Here is a 15535-nt window from a genome sequence, read left to right as displayed (position 1 = left end):
GAAGTATTGGAACAGACTGCTTCCCTTTCAGAGAAATGCATGTGAGTATTTTGTGAATGCTTGTAAGGAGCTTAAGGCAATTTCCACGGACAGTGATTTCCTCTGAAACGAGAGAATTTAGAAAGTGAAGCAACACTCCATTCACTTCGCACAGTGAATTGAATTGTTGGAACAGACTGCTTCTCTTTCAGAGTAACGCATGTGAGTTTCTGGTGAATGCTTGTAAGTAGCTTAAGGCTCTTTCAAAGGAAAGTGATTTTCTCTGAAAGGACAGCATTTAGAAAGTGAAGCAACACTCCATTCACTTCGCACAGTGAATTGAAGTGTTGGGACAGACTGCTTCTCTTTCAGAGAAACGCATGTGAGTTTCTTCCTAATGCTTGAAAGTAGCTTAAGGCAATTTCAAAGGAAAGTGATTTTCTCTGAAAGGACAGCATTTAGAAAGTGAAGCAACACTCCATTCACTTCGCACAGTGAATTGAAGTGTTGGAACAGACTGCTTCTCTTTCAGAGAAACGCATTAGTGTTTCTTGAGAATGCTTGTAAGTAGCTTAAGGCACTTTCAAAGGAATGTGATTTTCTTTGAAAGGACAGCATTTAGAAAGTGAAGCAACACTCCTTTCACTTCGCACAGAAAATTGAAGTGTCAGAACAGACTGCTTCTCTTTCAGAGAAATGCATGTGAGTTTCTGTTGAATGCTTGTAAGTAGCTTAAGGCACTTTCAAAGGAAAGTGATTTTCTCTGAAAGGACAGCATTTAGAAAGTGAAGCAACACTCCATTCACTTCGCACACTGAATTGAAGTATTGGAACAGACTGCTTCCCATTCAGAGAAATGCATGTGAGTTTTTTGTGAATGCTTGTAAGGAGCTAAGGCACTTTCCAAGGAAAGTTATTTCCTCTGAAAGAACAGAATTTAGAAAGTGAAGCAACACTCCATTCACTTCGCACAGTGAATTGAAGTGTTGTAACAGACTGCTTCTCTTTCAGAAAAATGCATGTGAGTTTCTGTTGAATGCTTGTAAGTAGCTTAAGGCTCTTTCAAAGGAAAGTGATTTTCTCTGAAAGGACAGCATTTAGAAAGTGAAGAAACACTCCATTCACTTCGCACAGTGAATTGAAGTGTTGGAACAGACTGCCTCTCTTTCAGAGAAACGCATGTGAGTTTCTTCCTAATGCTTGTAAGTAGCTTAAGGCACTTTCAAAGGAAAGTGATTTTCTCTGAAAGGACAGCATTTAGAAAGTGAAGCAACACTCCATTCACTTCGCACAGTGAATTGAAGTGTTGGAACAGACTGCTTCTATTTCAGAGAAACGCATTAGTGTTTCTTGTGAATGCTTGCAAGTAGCTTAAGGCACTTTCAAAGGAAAGTGATTTTCTTTGAAAGGACAGCATTTAGAAAGTGAAGCAACACTCCTTTCACTTCGCACAGAGAATTGAAGTGTTAGAACAGACTGCTTCTCTTTCAGAGAAATGCATGTGAGTTTCTGTTGAATGCTTGTAAGTAGCTCAATTCTCATTCAAAGGAAAGTGATTTTCTCTGAAAGAACAGCATTTAGAAATTGTTGCAACACTCCATTCACTTCGTGCAGTGAATGAAGTGTTGGAACAGACTGCTTCTCTTTCAGAGAAACGCATTAGTGTTTCTTGTGAATGCTTGCAAGTAGCTTAAGGCACTTTCAAAGGAAAGTGATTTTCCCTGAAAGGACAGCATTTAGAAAGTGAAGCAACACTCCATTCACTTCGCACAGAGAATTGAAGTGTTGGAACAGACTGCTTCTATTTCAGAGAAACCCATGAGTGTTTCTTCTGAATGCTTGATATTAGCTTAAGGCACTTTCAAAGGAAAGTGCGTTTCTCTGAAAGTACAGCATTTAGAAAGTGAAGTAACATTCCATTCACTTCGCACAGTGAATTGAAGTGTTGGAACAGACTGCTTCTCTTTCAGAAAAATGCATGTGAGTTTCAGTTGAATGCTTGTAAGTAGCTTAAGGCTCTTTCAAAGGAAAGTGATTTTCTCGGAAAGGACAGCATTTAGAAAGTGAAGAAACACTCCATTCACTTCGCACAATGAATTGAAGTGTTGGAACAGACTGCCTCTCTTTCAGAGAAACGCATGTGAGTTTCTTCCTAATGCTTGTAAGTAGCTTAAGGCACTTTCAAAGGAAAGTGATTTTCTCTGAAAGGACAGCATTTAGAAAGTGAAGCAACACTCCATTCACTTCGCACAGTGAATTGAAGTGTTGGAACAGACTGCTTCTATTTCAGAGAAACGCATTAGTGTTTCTTGTGAATGCTTGCAAGTAGCTTAAGGCACTTTCAAAGGAAAGTGATTTTCTTTGAAAGGACAGCATTTAGAAAGTGAAGCAACACTCCTTTCACTTCGCACAGAGAATTGAAGTGTTAGAACAGACTGCTTCGCTTTCAGAGAAATGCATGTGAGTTTCTGTTGAATGCTTGTAAGTAGCTCAATTCCCATTCAAAGGAAAGTGATTTTCTCTGAAAGAACAGCATTTAGAAATTGTTGCAACACTCCATTCACTTCGTGCAGTGAATGAAGTGTTGGATCAGACTGCTTCTCTTTCAGAGAAACGCATTAGTGTTTCTTGTGAATGCTTGCAAGTAGCTTAAGGCACTTTCAAAGGAAAGTGAGTTTCTCTGAAAGGACAGCATTTAGAAAGTGAAGAAAAACTCCATTCACTTCACACACTGAATTGAAGTATTGGAACAGACTGCTTCCCTTTCAGAGAAATGCATGTGAGTATTTTCTGAATGCTTGTAAGGAGCTTAAGGCAATTTCCAAGGACAGTGATTTCCTCTGAAAGGACAGAATTTAGAAAGTGAAGTAACACTCCATTCACTTCGCACAGTGAATTGAATTGTTGGAACAGACTGCTTCTCTTTCAGAGTAACGCATGTGAGTTTCTGGTGAATGCTTGTAAGTAGCTTAAGGCTCTTTCAAAGGAAAGTGATTTTCTCTGAAAGGACAGCATTTCGAAAGTGAAGCAACACTCCATTCACTTCGCACAGTGAATTTAAGTGTTGGGACAGCCTGCTTCTCTTTCAGAGAAACGCATGTGAGTTTCTTCCTAATGCTTGAAAGTAGCTTAAGGCAATTTCAAAGGAAAGTGATTTTCTCTGAAAGGACAGCATTTAGAAAGTGAAGCAACACTCCATTCACTTCGCACAGTGAATTGAAGTGTTGGAACAGACTGCTTCTCTTTCAGAGAAACGCATTAGTGTTTCTTGTGAATGCTTGTACGTAGCTCAAGGCACTTTCAAAGGAAAGTGATTTTCTTTGAAAGGACAGCCTTTAGAAAGTGAAGCAACACTCCTTTCACTTCGCACAGAAAATTGAAGTGTCAGAACAGACTGCTTCTCTTTCAGAGAAATGCATGTGAGTTTCTGTTGAATGCTTGTAAGTAGCTCAATTCTCATTCAAAGGAAAGTGATTTTCTCTGAAAGAACAGCATTTAGAAATTGTTGCAACACTCCATTCACTTCGTGCAGTGAATGAAGTGTTGGAACAGACTGCTTCTCTTTCAGAGAAACGCATTAGTGTTTCTTGTGAATGCTTGCAAGTAGCTTAAGGCACTTTCAAAGGAAAGTGATTTTCCCTGAAAGGACAGCATTTAGAAAGTGAAGCAACACTCCATTCACTTCGCACAGAGAATTGAAGTGTTGGAACAGACTGCTTCTATTTCAGAGAAACCCATGAGTGTTTCTTCTGAATGCTTGATATTAGCTTAAGGCACTTTCAAAGGAAAGTGCGTTTCTCTGAAAGTACAGCATTTAGAAAGTGAAGTAACATTCCATTCACTTCGCACAGTGAATTGAAGTGTTGGAACAGACTGCTTCTCTTTCAGAAAAATGCATGTGAGTTTCAGTTGAATGCTTGTAAGTAGCTTAAGGCTCTTTCAAAGGAAAGTGATTTTCTCGGAAAGGACAGCATTTAGAAAGTGAAGAAACACTCCATTCACTTCGCACAATGAATTGAAGTGTTGGAACAGACTGCCTCTCTTTCAGAGAAACGCATGTGAGTTTCTTCCTAATGCTTGTAAGTAGCTTAAGGCACTTTCAAAGGAAAGTGATTTTCTCTGAAAGGACAGCATTTAGAAAGTGAAGCAACACTCCATTCACTTCGCACAGTGAATTGAAGTGTTGGAACAGACTGCTTCTATTTCAGAGAAACGCATTAGTGTTTCTTGTGAATGCTTGCAAGTAGCTTAAGGCACTTTCAAAGGAAAGTGATTTTCTTTGAAAGGACAGCATTTAGAAAGTGAAGCAACACTCCTTTCACTTCGCACAGAGAATTGAAGTGTTAGAACAGACTGCTTCGCTTTCAGAGAAATGCATGTGAGTTTCTGTTGAATGCTTGTAAGTAGCTCAATTCCCATTCAAAGGAAAGTGATTTTCTCTGAAAGAACAGCATTTAGAAATTGTTGCAACACTCCATTCACTTCGTGCAGTGAATGAAGTGTTGGATCAGACTGCTTCTCTTTCAGAGAAACGCATTAGTGTTTCTTGTGAATGCTTGCAAGTAGCTTAAGGCACTTTCAAAGGAAAGTGAGTTTCTCTGAAAGGACAGCATTTAGAAAGTGAAGAAAAACTCCATTCACTTCACACACTGAATTGAAGTATTGGAACAGACTGCTTCCCTTTCAGAGAAATGCATGTGAGTATTTTCTGAATGCTTGTAAGGAGCTTAAGGCAATTTCCAAGGACAGTGATTTCCTCTGAAAGGACAGAATTTAGAAAGTGAAGTAACACTCCATTTACTTCGCACAGTGAATTGAATTGTTGGAACAGACTGCTTCTCTTTCAGAGTAACGCATGTGAGTTTCTGGTGAATGCTTGTAAGTAGCTTAAGGCTCTTTCAAAGGAAAGTGATTTTCTCTGAAAGGACAGCATTTCGAAAGTGAAGCAACACTCCATTCACTTCGCACAGTGAATTTAAGTGTTGGGACAGCCTGCTTCTCTTTCAGAGAAACGCATGTGAGTTTCTTCCTAATGCTTGAAAGTAGCTTAAGGCAATTTCAAAGGAAAGTGATTTTCTCTGAAAGGACAGCATTTAGAAAGTGAAGCAACACTCCATTCACTTCGCACAGTGAATTGAAGTGTTGGAACAGACTGCTTCTCTTTCAGAGAAACGCATTAGTGTTTCTTGTGAATGCTTGTACGTAGCTCAAGGCACTTTCAAAGGAAAGTGATTTTCTTTGAAAGGACAGCCTTTAGAAAGTGAAGCAACACTCCTTTCACTTCGCACAGAAAATTGAAGTGTCAGAACAGACTGCTTCTCTTTCAGAGAAATGCATGTGAGTTTCTGTTGAATGCTTGTAAGTAGCTTAAGGCACTTTCAAAGGAAAGTGATTTTCTCTGAAAGGACAGCATTTAGAAGTGAAGCAACACTCCATTCACTTCGCACACTGAATTGAAGTATTGGAACAGACTGCTTCCCTTTCTGAGAAATGCATGTGAGTTTTTTGTGAATGCTTGTAAGGAGCTAAGGCACTTTCCAAGGAAAGTTATTTCCTCTGAAAGAACAGAATTTAGAAAGTGAAGCAACACTCCATTCACTTCGCACAGTGAATTGAAGAGTTGTAACAGACTGCTTCTCTTTCAGAAAAATGCATGTGAGTTTCTGTTGAATGCTTGTAAGTAGCTTAAGGCTCTTTCAAAGGAAAGTGATTTTCTCTGAAAGGACAGCATTTAGAAAGTGAAGAAACACTCCATTCACTTCGCACAGTGAATTGAAGTGTTGGAACAGACTGCCTCTCTTTCAGAGAAACGCATGTGAGTTTCTTCCTAATGCTTGTAAGTAGCTTAAGGCACTTTCAAAGGAAAATGATTTTCTCTGAAAGGACAGCATTTAGAAAGTGAAGCAACACTCCATTCACTTCGCACAGTGAATTGAAGTGTTGGAACAGACTGCTTCTATTTCAGAGAAACGCATTAGTGTTTCTTGTGAATGCTTGCAAGTAGCTTAAGGCACTTTCAAAGGAAAGTGATTTTCTTTGAAAGGACAGCATTTAGAAAGTGAAGCAACACTCCTTTCACTTCGCACAGAGAATTGAAGTGTTAGAACAGACTGCTTCTCTTTCAGAGAAATGCATGTGAGTTTCTGTTGAATGCTTGTAAGTAGCTCAATTCTCATTCAAAGGAAAGTGATTTTCTCTTAAAGAACAGCATTTAGAAATTGTTGCAACACTCCATTCACTTCGTGCAGTGAATGAAGTGTTGGAACAGACTGCTTTTCTTTCAGAGAAACGCATTAGTGTTTCTTGTGAATGCTTGCAAGTAGCTTAAGGCACTTTCAAAGGAAAGTGATTTTCCCTGAAAGGACAGCATTTAGAAAGTGAAGCAACACTCCCTTCACTTCGCACAGAGAATTGAAGTGTTGGAACAGACTTCTTCTCTTTCAGAGAAATGCATGTGAGTTTCTGTTGAATTCTTGCAAGTAGCTTAAGGCACTTTCAAAGGAAAGTGATTTTCTCTGAAAGGACAGCATTTAGAAAGTGAAGCAACACTCCATTCACTTCACACACTGAATTGAAGTTTTGGAACAGACTGCTTCCCTTTCAGAGAAATGCATGTGATTATTTGTGAATGCTTGATAGTAGCTTAAGGCACTTTCAAAGGAAAGTGATTTTCTCTGAAAGGACAGCATTTAGAAAGTGAAGCAACACTCCATTCACTTCGCACAGTGAATTGAAATGTTGGAACAGACTGCTTCTCTTTGAGAGAAACGCATGTGAGTTTCTGGTGAATGCTTGTAAGTAGCTTCAGGCACTTTCAAAGGAAAGTGATTTTCTCTGAAAGGACAGCATTTAGAAAGTGAAGCAGCACTCCATTCCCTTCGTGCGGTAAATTGAAGTGTTGGAACAGACTGCTTCTCTTTCAGATAAATACATATGAGTGTCTGTTGAATGCATGTAAGTAGCTTAAGGCTCTTTCAAAGGAAAGTGATTTTCTCGGAAACGACAGCATTTAGAAAGTGAAGCAACACTCCATACACTTCGCACAGTGAATTGAAGTGTTGGAACAGACTGCTTCTATTTCAGAGAAAACCATGAGTGTTTCTTCTGAATGCTTGATATTAGCTTAAGGCACTTTCAAAGGAAAGTGAGTTTCTCTGAAAGTAAAGCATTTAGAAAGTGAAGTAACATTCCATTCACTTCGCACAGTGAATTGAAGTGTTGGAACAGACTGCTTCTATTTCAGAGAAACGCATTAGTGTTTCTTGTGAATGCTTGCAAGTAGCTTAGGGCACTTTCAAAGGAAAGTGATTTTCTCTGAAAGGACAGCATTTAGAAAGTGAAGCAACACTCCATTCACTTCGCACAATGAATTGAAGTGTTGGAACAGACTGCTACTTTTTCAGAGAAACGCATTAGTGTTTCTTGTGAATGCTTGCAAGTAGCTTAAGGCACTTTCCAAGGAAAGTGATTTTCTTTGAAAGGACAGCATTTAGAAAGTGAAGCAACACTCCTTTCAGTTCGCACAGAGAATTGAAGTGTTAGAACAGACTGCTTCTCTTTCAGAGAAATGCATGTGAGTTTCTGTTGAATGCTTGTAAGTAGCTCAATTCTCATTCAAAGGAAAGTGATTTTCTCTGAAAAAACAGCATTTAGAAATTGTTGCAACACTCCATTCACTTCGTGCAGTGAATGAAGTGTTGGAACAGACTGCTTCTCTTTCAGAGAAATGCATTAGTGTTTCTTGTGAATGCTTGCAAGTAGCTTAAGGCACTTTCAAAGGAAAGTGATTTTCCCTGAAAGGACAGCATTTAGAAAGTGAAGCAACACTCCATTCACTTTGCACAGAGAATTGAAGTGTTAGAACAGACTGCTTCTCTTTCAGAGAAATGCATGTGAGTTTCTGTTGAATGCTTGTAAGTAGCTCAATTCTCATTCAAAGGAAAGTGATTTTCTCTGAAAGGACAGCATTTAGAAATTGTTGCAACTCTCCATTCCCTTCGTGCAGTGAATGAAGTGTTGGAACAGACTGCTTCTCTTTCAGAGTAACGCATGTGAGTTTCTGGTGAATGCTTGTAAGTAGCTTAAGGCTCTTTCAAAGGAAAGTGATTTTCTCTGAAAGGACAGCATTTAGAAAGTGAAGCAACACTCCATTCACGTCGCACAGTGAATTGAAGGGTTGGAACAGACTGCTTCTCTTTCAGAGAAACGCATGTGAGTTTCTTCCTAATGCTTGAAAGTAGCTTAAGGCAATTTCAAAGGAAAGTGATTTTCTCTGAAAGGACAGCATTTAGAAAGTGAAGCAACACTCCATTCACTTCGCACAGTGAATTGAAGTGTTGGAACAGACTGCTTCTATTTCAGAGAAACGCATTAGTGTTTCTTGTGAATGCTTGTACGTAGCTTAAGGCACTTTCAAAGGAAAGTGATTTTCTTTGAAAGGACAGCATTTAGAAAGTGAAGCAACACTCCTTTCACTTCGCACAGAAAATTGAAGTGTCAGAACAGACTGCTTCTCTTTCAGAGAAATGCATGTGAGTTTCTGTTGAATGCTTGTAAGTAGCTTAAGGCACTTTCAAATGAAAGTGATTTTCTCTGAAAGGACAGCATTTAGAAAGTGAAGCAACACTCCATTCACTTCGCACACTGAATTGAAGTATTGGAACAGACTGCTTCCCTTTCAGAGAAATGCATGTGAGTTTTTTGTGAATGCTTTTAAGGAGCTAAGGCACTTTCCAAGGAAAGTTATTTCCTCTGAAAGAACAGAATTTAGAAAGTGAAGCAACACTCCATTCACTTCGCACAGTGAATTGAAGTGTTGTAACAGACTGCTTCTCTTTCAGAAAAATGAATGTGAGTTTCTGTTGAATGCTTGTAAGTAGCTTAAGGCTCTTTCAAAGGAAAGTGATTTTCTCTGAAAGGACAGCATTTAGAAAGTGAAGAAACACTCCATTCACTTCGCACAGTGAATTGAAGTGTTGGAACAGACTGCCTCTCTTTCAGAGAAACGCATGTGAGTTTCTTCCTAATGTTTGTAAGTAGCTTAAGGCACTTTCAAAGGAAAGTGATTTTCTCTGAAAGGACAGCATTTAGAAAGTGAAGCAACACTCCATTCACTTCGCACAGTGAATTGAAGTGTTGGAACAGACTGCTTCTATTTCAGAGAAACGCATTAGTGTTTCTTGTGAATGCTTGCAAGTAGCTTAAGGCACTTTCAAAGGAAAGTGATTTTCTTTGAAAGGACAGCATTTAGAAAGTGAAGTAACACTCCTTTCACTTCGCACAGAGAATTGAAGTGTTAGAACAGACTGCTTCTCTTTCAGAGAAATGCATGTGAGTTTCTGTTGAATGCTTGTAAGTAGCTCAATTCTCATTCAAAGGAAAGTGATTTTCTCTGAAAGAACAGCATTTAGAAATTGTTGCAACACTCCATTCACTTCGTGCAGTGAATGAAGTGTTGGAACAGACTGCTTCTCTTTCAGAGAAACGCATTAGTGTTTCTTGTGAATGCTTGCAAGTAGCTTAAGGCACTTTCAAAGGAAAGTGATTTTCCCTGAAAGGACAGCATTTAGAAAGTGAAGCAACACTCCATTCACTTCGCACAGAGAATTGAAGTGTTGGAACAGACTTCTTCTCTTTCAGAGAAATGCATGTGAGTTTCTGTTGAATGCTTGTAAGTAGCTTAAGGCACTTTCAAAGGAAAGTGATTTTCTCTGAAAGGACAGCATTTAGAAAGTGAAGCAACACTCCATTCACTTCACACACTAAATTGAAATTTTGGAACAGACTGCTTCCCTTTCAGAGAAATGCATGTGAGGTTTTGTGAATGCTTGTAAGTAGCTTAAGGCACTTTAAAAGGAAAGTGATTTCCTCTGAAAGGACAGCATTTAGAAAGTGAAGCAACACTCCATTCACTTCGCACAGTGAATTGAAGTATTGGAACAGACTGCTTCCCTTTGAGAGAAATGCATGAGATTATTTGTGAATGCTTGATAGTAGCTTAAGGCACTTTCAAAGGAAAGTGATTTTCTCTGAAAGGACAGCATTTAGAAAGTGAAGCAACACTCCATTCACTTCGCACAGTGAATTGAAATGTTGGAACAGACTGCTTCTCTTTGAGAGAAACGCATGTGAGTTTCTGGTGAATGCTTGTAAGTAGCTTCAGGCAATTTCAAAGGAAAGTAATTTTCTCTGAAAGGACAGCATTTAGAAAGTGAAGCAGCACTCCATTCCCTTCGTGCAGTAAATTGAAGTGTTGGAACAGACTGCTTCTCTTTCAGAGAAATACATGTGAGTGTCTGTTGAATGCATGTAAGTAGCTTAAGGCTCTTTCAAAGGAAAGTGATTTTCTCGGAAACGACAGCATTTAGAAAGTGAAGCAACACTCCATACACTTCGCACACTGAATTGAAGTGTTGGAACAGACTGCTTCTATTTCAGAGAAACCCATGAGTGTTTCTTCTGAATGCTTGATATTAGCTTAAGGCACTTTCAAAGGAAAGTGAGATTCTCTGAAAGTACAGCATTTAGAAAGTGAAGTAACATTCCATTCACTTCGCACCGTGAATTGAAGTGTTGGAACAGACTGCTTCTATTTCAGAGAAACGCATTAGTGTTTCTTGTGAATGCTTGCAAGTAGCTTAAGGCACTTTCAAAGGAAAGTGATTTTCTCTGAAAGGACAGCATTTAGAAAGTGAAGCAACACTCCTTTCACTTCGCACAGTGAATTGAAGTGTTAGAACAGACTGCTTCTCTTTCAGAGAAATGCATGTGAGTTTCTGTTGAATGCTTGTAAGTAGCTTAAGGCACTTTCAAAGGAAAGTGATTTTCTCTGAAAGGACAGCATTTAGAAAGTGAAGCAACACTCCATTCACTTCGCACACTGAATTGAAGTATTGGAACAGACTGCTTCCCTTTCAGAGAAATGCATATGAGTTTTTTGTGAATGCTTGTAAGGAGCTTAAGGCACTTTCCAAGGAAAGTGATTTCCTCTGAAAGGACAGAATTTAGAAAGTGAAGCAACACTCCATTCACTTCGCACAGTGAATTGAAGTGTTGGAACAGACTGCTTCTCTTTCAGAAAAATGCATGTGAGTTTCTGTTGAATGCTTGTAAGTAGCTTAAGGCTCTTTCAAAGGAAAGTGATTTTCTCGGAAAGGACAGCATTTAGAAAGTGAAGAAACACTCCATTCACTTCGCACAGTGAATTGAAGTGTTGGAACAGACTGCTTCTCTTTCAGAGAAATGCATGTGAGTTTCTTCCTAATGCTTGTAAGTAGCTTAAGGCACTTTCAAAGGAAAGTGATTTTCTCTGAAAGGACAGCATTTAGAAAGTGAAGCAACACTCCATTCACTTCGCACAGTGAATTGAAGTGTTGGAACAGACTGCTTCTTTTCAGAGAAACGCATTAGTGTTTCTTGTGAATGCTTGCAAGTAGCTTAAGGCACTTTCCAAGGAAAGTGATTTTCTTTGAAAGGACAGCATTTAGAAAGTGAAGCAACACTCCTTTCAGTTCGCACAGAGAATTGAAGTGTTGGAACAGACTGCTTCTCTTTCAGAGAAATACATGTGAGTTTCTGTTGAATGCTTGTAAGTAGCTCAATTCTCATTCAAAGGAAAGTGATTTTCTCTGAAAGAATAGCATTTACAAATTGTTGCAACACTCCATTCACTTCGTGCAGTGAATGAATTGTTGGAACAGACTGCTTCTCTTTCAGAGAAATGCATTAGTGTTTCTTGTGAATGCTTGCAAGTAGCTTAAGGCACTTTCAAAGGAAAGTGATTTTCCCTGAAAGGACAGCATTTAGAAAGTGAAGCAACACTCCATTCAGTTCGCACAGAGAATTGAAGTGTTAGAACAGACTGCTTCTCTTTCAGAGAAATGCATGTGAGTTTCTGTTGAATGCTTGTAAGTAGCTCAATTCTCATTCAAAGGAAAGTGATTTTCTCTGAAAGGACAGCATTTAGAAATTGTTGCAACTCTCCATTCCCTTCGTGCAGTGAATGAAGTGTTGGAACAGACTGCTTCTCTTTCAGAGTAACACATGTGAGTTTCTGGTTAATGCTTGTAAGTAGCTTAAGGCTCTTTCAAAGGAAAGTGATTTTCTCTGAAAGTACAGCATTTAGAAAGTGAAGCAACACTCCATTCACTTCGCGCAGTGAATTGAAGTGTTGGAACAGACTGCTTCTCTTTCAGAGAAACGCATGTGAGTTTCCTCCTAATTCTTGAATGTAGCTTAAGGCAATTTCAAAGGAAAGTGATTTTCTCTGAAAGGACAGCATTTAGAAAGTGAAGCAACACTCCATTGACTTCGCACAGTGAATTGAAGTGTTGGAACAGACTGCTTCTCTTTCAGAGAAACGCATTAGTGTTTCTTGTGAATGCTTGTAAGTAGCTTAAGGCACTTTCAAAGGAAAGTGATTTTCTTTGAAAGGACAGCATTTAGAAAGTGAAGCAACACTCCTTTCACTTCGCACAGAGAATTGAAGTGTCAGAACAGACTGCTTCTCTTTAAGAGAAATGCATGTGAGTTTCTTGTGAATGCTTGCAAGTAGCTTAAGGCAATTTCAAAGGAAAGTGATTTTCTCTGAAAGGACAGCATTTAGAAAGTGAAGCAACACTCCATTCACTTCGCACACTGAATTGAAGTATTGGAACAGACTGCTTCCCTTTCAGAGAAATGCATGTGAGTTTTTTTTGAATGCTTGTAAGGAGCTAAGGCACTTTCCAAGGAAAGTTATTTCCTCTGAAAGAACAGAATTTAGAAAGTGAAGCAACACTCCATTCACTTCGCACAGTGAATTGAAGTGTTGTAACAGACTGCTTCTCTTTCAGAAAAATGCATGTGAGTTTCTGTTGAATGCTTTTAAGTAGCTTAAGGCTCTTTCAAAGGAAAGTGATTTTCTCTGAAAGGACAGCATTTAGAAAGTGAAGAAACACTCCATTCACTTCGCACAGTGAATTGAAGTGTTGGAACAGACTGCTTCTCTTTCAGGGAAACGCATGTGAGTTTCTTCCTAATGCTTGTAAGTAGCTTAAGGCACTTTCAAAGGAAAGTGATTTTCTCTGAAAGGACAGCATTTAGAAAGTGAAGTAACACTCCATTCACTTCGCACAGTGAATTGAAGTGTTGGAACAGACTGCTTCTTTTTCAGAGAAACGCATTAGTGTTTCTTGTGAATGCTTGCAAGTAGCTTAAGGCACTTTCCAAGGAAAGTGATTTTCTTTGAAAGGACAGCATTTAGAAAGTGAAGCAACACTCCTTTCACTTCGCACAGAGAATTGAAGTGTTGGAACAGACTGCTTCTCTTTCAGAGAAATGCATGTGAGTTTCTGTTGAATGCTTGTAAGTAGCTCAATTCTCATTCAAAGGAGAGTGATTTTCTCTGAAAGAACAGCATTTAGAAATTGTTGCAACACTCCATTCACTTCGTGCAGTGAATGAATTGTTGGAACAGACTGCTTCTCTTTCAGAGAAATGCATTAGTGTTTCTTGTGAATGCTTGCAAGTAGCTTAAGGCACTTTCAAAGGAAAGTGATTTTCCCTGAAAGGACAGCATTTAGAAAGTGAAGCAACACTCCATTCAGTTCGCACAGAGAATTGAAGTGTTAGAACAGACTGCTTCTCTTTCAGAGAAATGCATGTGAGTTTCTGTTGAATGCTTGTAAGTAGCTCAATTCTCATTCAAAGGAAAGTGATTTTCTCTGAAAGGACAGCATTTAGAAATTGTTGCAACTCTCCATTCCCTTCGTGCAGTGAATGAAGTGTTGGAACAGACTGCTTCTCTTTCAGAGTAACACATGTGAGTTTCTGGTGAATGCTTGTAAGTAGCTTAAGGCTCTTTCAAAGGAAAGTGATTTTCTCTGAAAGGACAGCATTTAGAAAGTGAAGCAACACTCCATTCACTTCGCACAGTGAATTGAAGTGTCGGAACAGACTGCTTCTCTTTCAGAGAAACGCATGTGAGTTTCTTCCTAATGCTTGAAAGTAGCTTAAGGCAATTTCAAAGGAAAGTGATTTTCTCTGAAAGGACAGCATTTAGAAAGTGAAGCAACACTCCATTCACTTCGCACAGTGAATTGAAGTGTTGGAACAGACTGCTTCTATTTCAGAGAAACGCATTAGTGTTTCTTGTGAATGCTTGCAAGTAGCTTAAGGCACTTTCAAAGGAAAGTGATTTTCTCTGAAAGGACAGCATTTAGAAAGTGAAGCAACACTCCTTTCACTTCGCACAGTGAATTGAAGTGTTAGAACAGACTGCTTCTCTTTCAGAGAAATGCATGTGAGTTTCTGTTGAATGCTTGTAAGTAGCTTAAGGCACTTTCAAAGGAAAGTGATTTTCTCTGAAAGGACAGCATTTAGAAAGTGAAGCAACACTCCATTCACTTCGCACACTGAATTGAAGTATTGGAACAGACTGCTTCCCTTTCAGAGAAATGCATATGAGTTTTTTGTGAATGCTTGTAAGGAGCTTAAGGCACTTTCCAAGGAAAGTGATTTCCTCTGAAAGGACAGAATTTAGAAAGTGAAGCAACACTCCATTCACTTCGCACAGTGAATTGAAGTGTTGGAACAGACTGCTTCTCTTTCAGAAAAATGCATGTGAGTTTCTGTTGAATGCTTGTAAGTAGCTTAAGGCTCTTTCAAAGGAAAGTGATTTTCTCGGAAAGGACAGCATTTAGAAAGTGAAGAAACACTCCATTCACTTCGCACAGTGAATTGAAGTGTTGGAACAGACTGCTTCTCTTTCAGAGAAATGCATGTGAGTTTCTTCCTAATGCTTGTAAGTAGCTTAAGGCACTTTCAAAGGAAAGTGATTTTCTCTGAAAGGACAGCATTTAGAAAGTGAAGCAACACTCCATTCACTTCGCACAGTGAATTGAAGTGTTGGAACAGACTGCTTCTTTTCAGAGAAACGCATTAGTGTTTCTTGTGAATGCTTGCAAGTAGCTTAAGGCACTTTCCAAGGAAAGTGATTTTCTTTGAAAGGACAGCATTTAGAAAGTGAAGCAACACTCCTTTCAGTTCGCACAGAGAATTGAAGTGTTGGAACAGACTGCTTCTCTTTCAGAGAAATACATGTGAGTTTCTGTTGAATGCTTGTAAGTAGCTCAATTCTCATTCAAAGGAGAGTGATTTTCTCTGAAAGAATAGCATTTACAAATTGTTGCAACTCTCCATTCACTTCGTGCAGTGAATGAATTGTTGGAACAGACTGCTTCTCTTTCAGAGAAATGCATTAGTGTTTCTTGTGAATGCTTGCAAGTAGCTTAAGGCACTTTCAAAGGAAAGTGATTTTCCCTGAAAGGACAGCATTTAGAAAGTGAAGCAACACTCCATTCAGTTCGCACAGAGAATTGAAGTGTTAGAACAGACTGCTTCTCTTTCAGAGAAATGCATGTGAGTTTCTGTTGAATGCTTGTAAGTAGCTCAATTCTCATTCAAAGGAAAGTGATTTTCTCTGAAAGGACAGCATTTAGAAATTGTTGCAACTCTCCATTCCCTTCGTGCAGTGAATGAAGTGTTGGAACAGACTGCTTCTCTTTCAGAGTAACAC

Source organism: Myodes glareolus, chromosome 19, assembly GCF_982192425.1.
Source record: "Myodes glareolus chromosome 19, mMyoGla1.1, whole genome shotgun sequence".
Lineage (NCBI taxonomy): Eukaryota > Metazoa > Chordata > Mammalia > Rodentia > Cricetidae > Myodes > Myodes glareolus.
The sequence above is the reverse complement of the archived record's forward strand: the minus strand, read 5'-3'. Positions refer to the sequence as shown.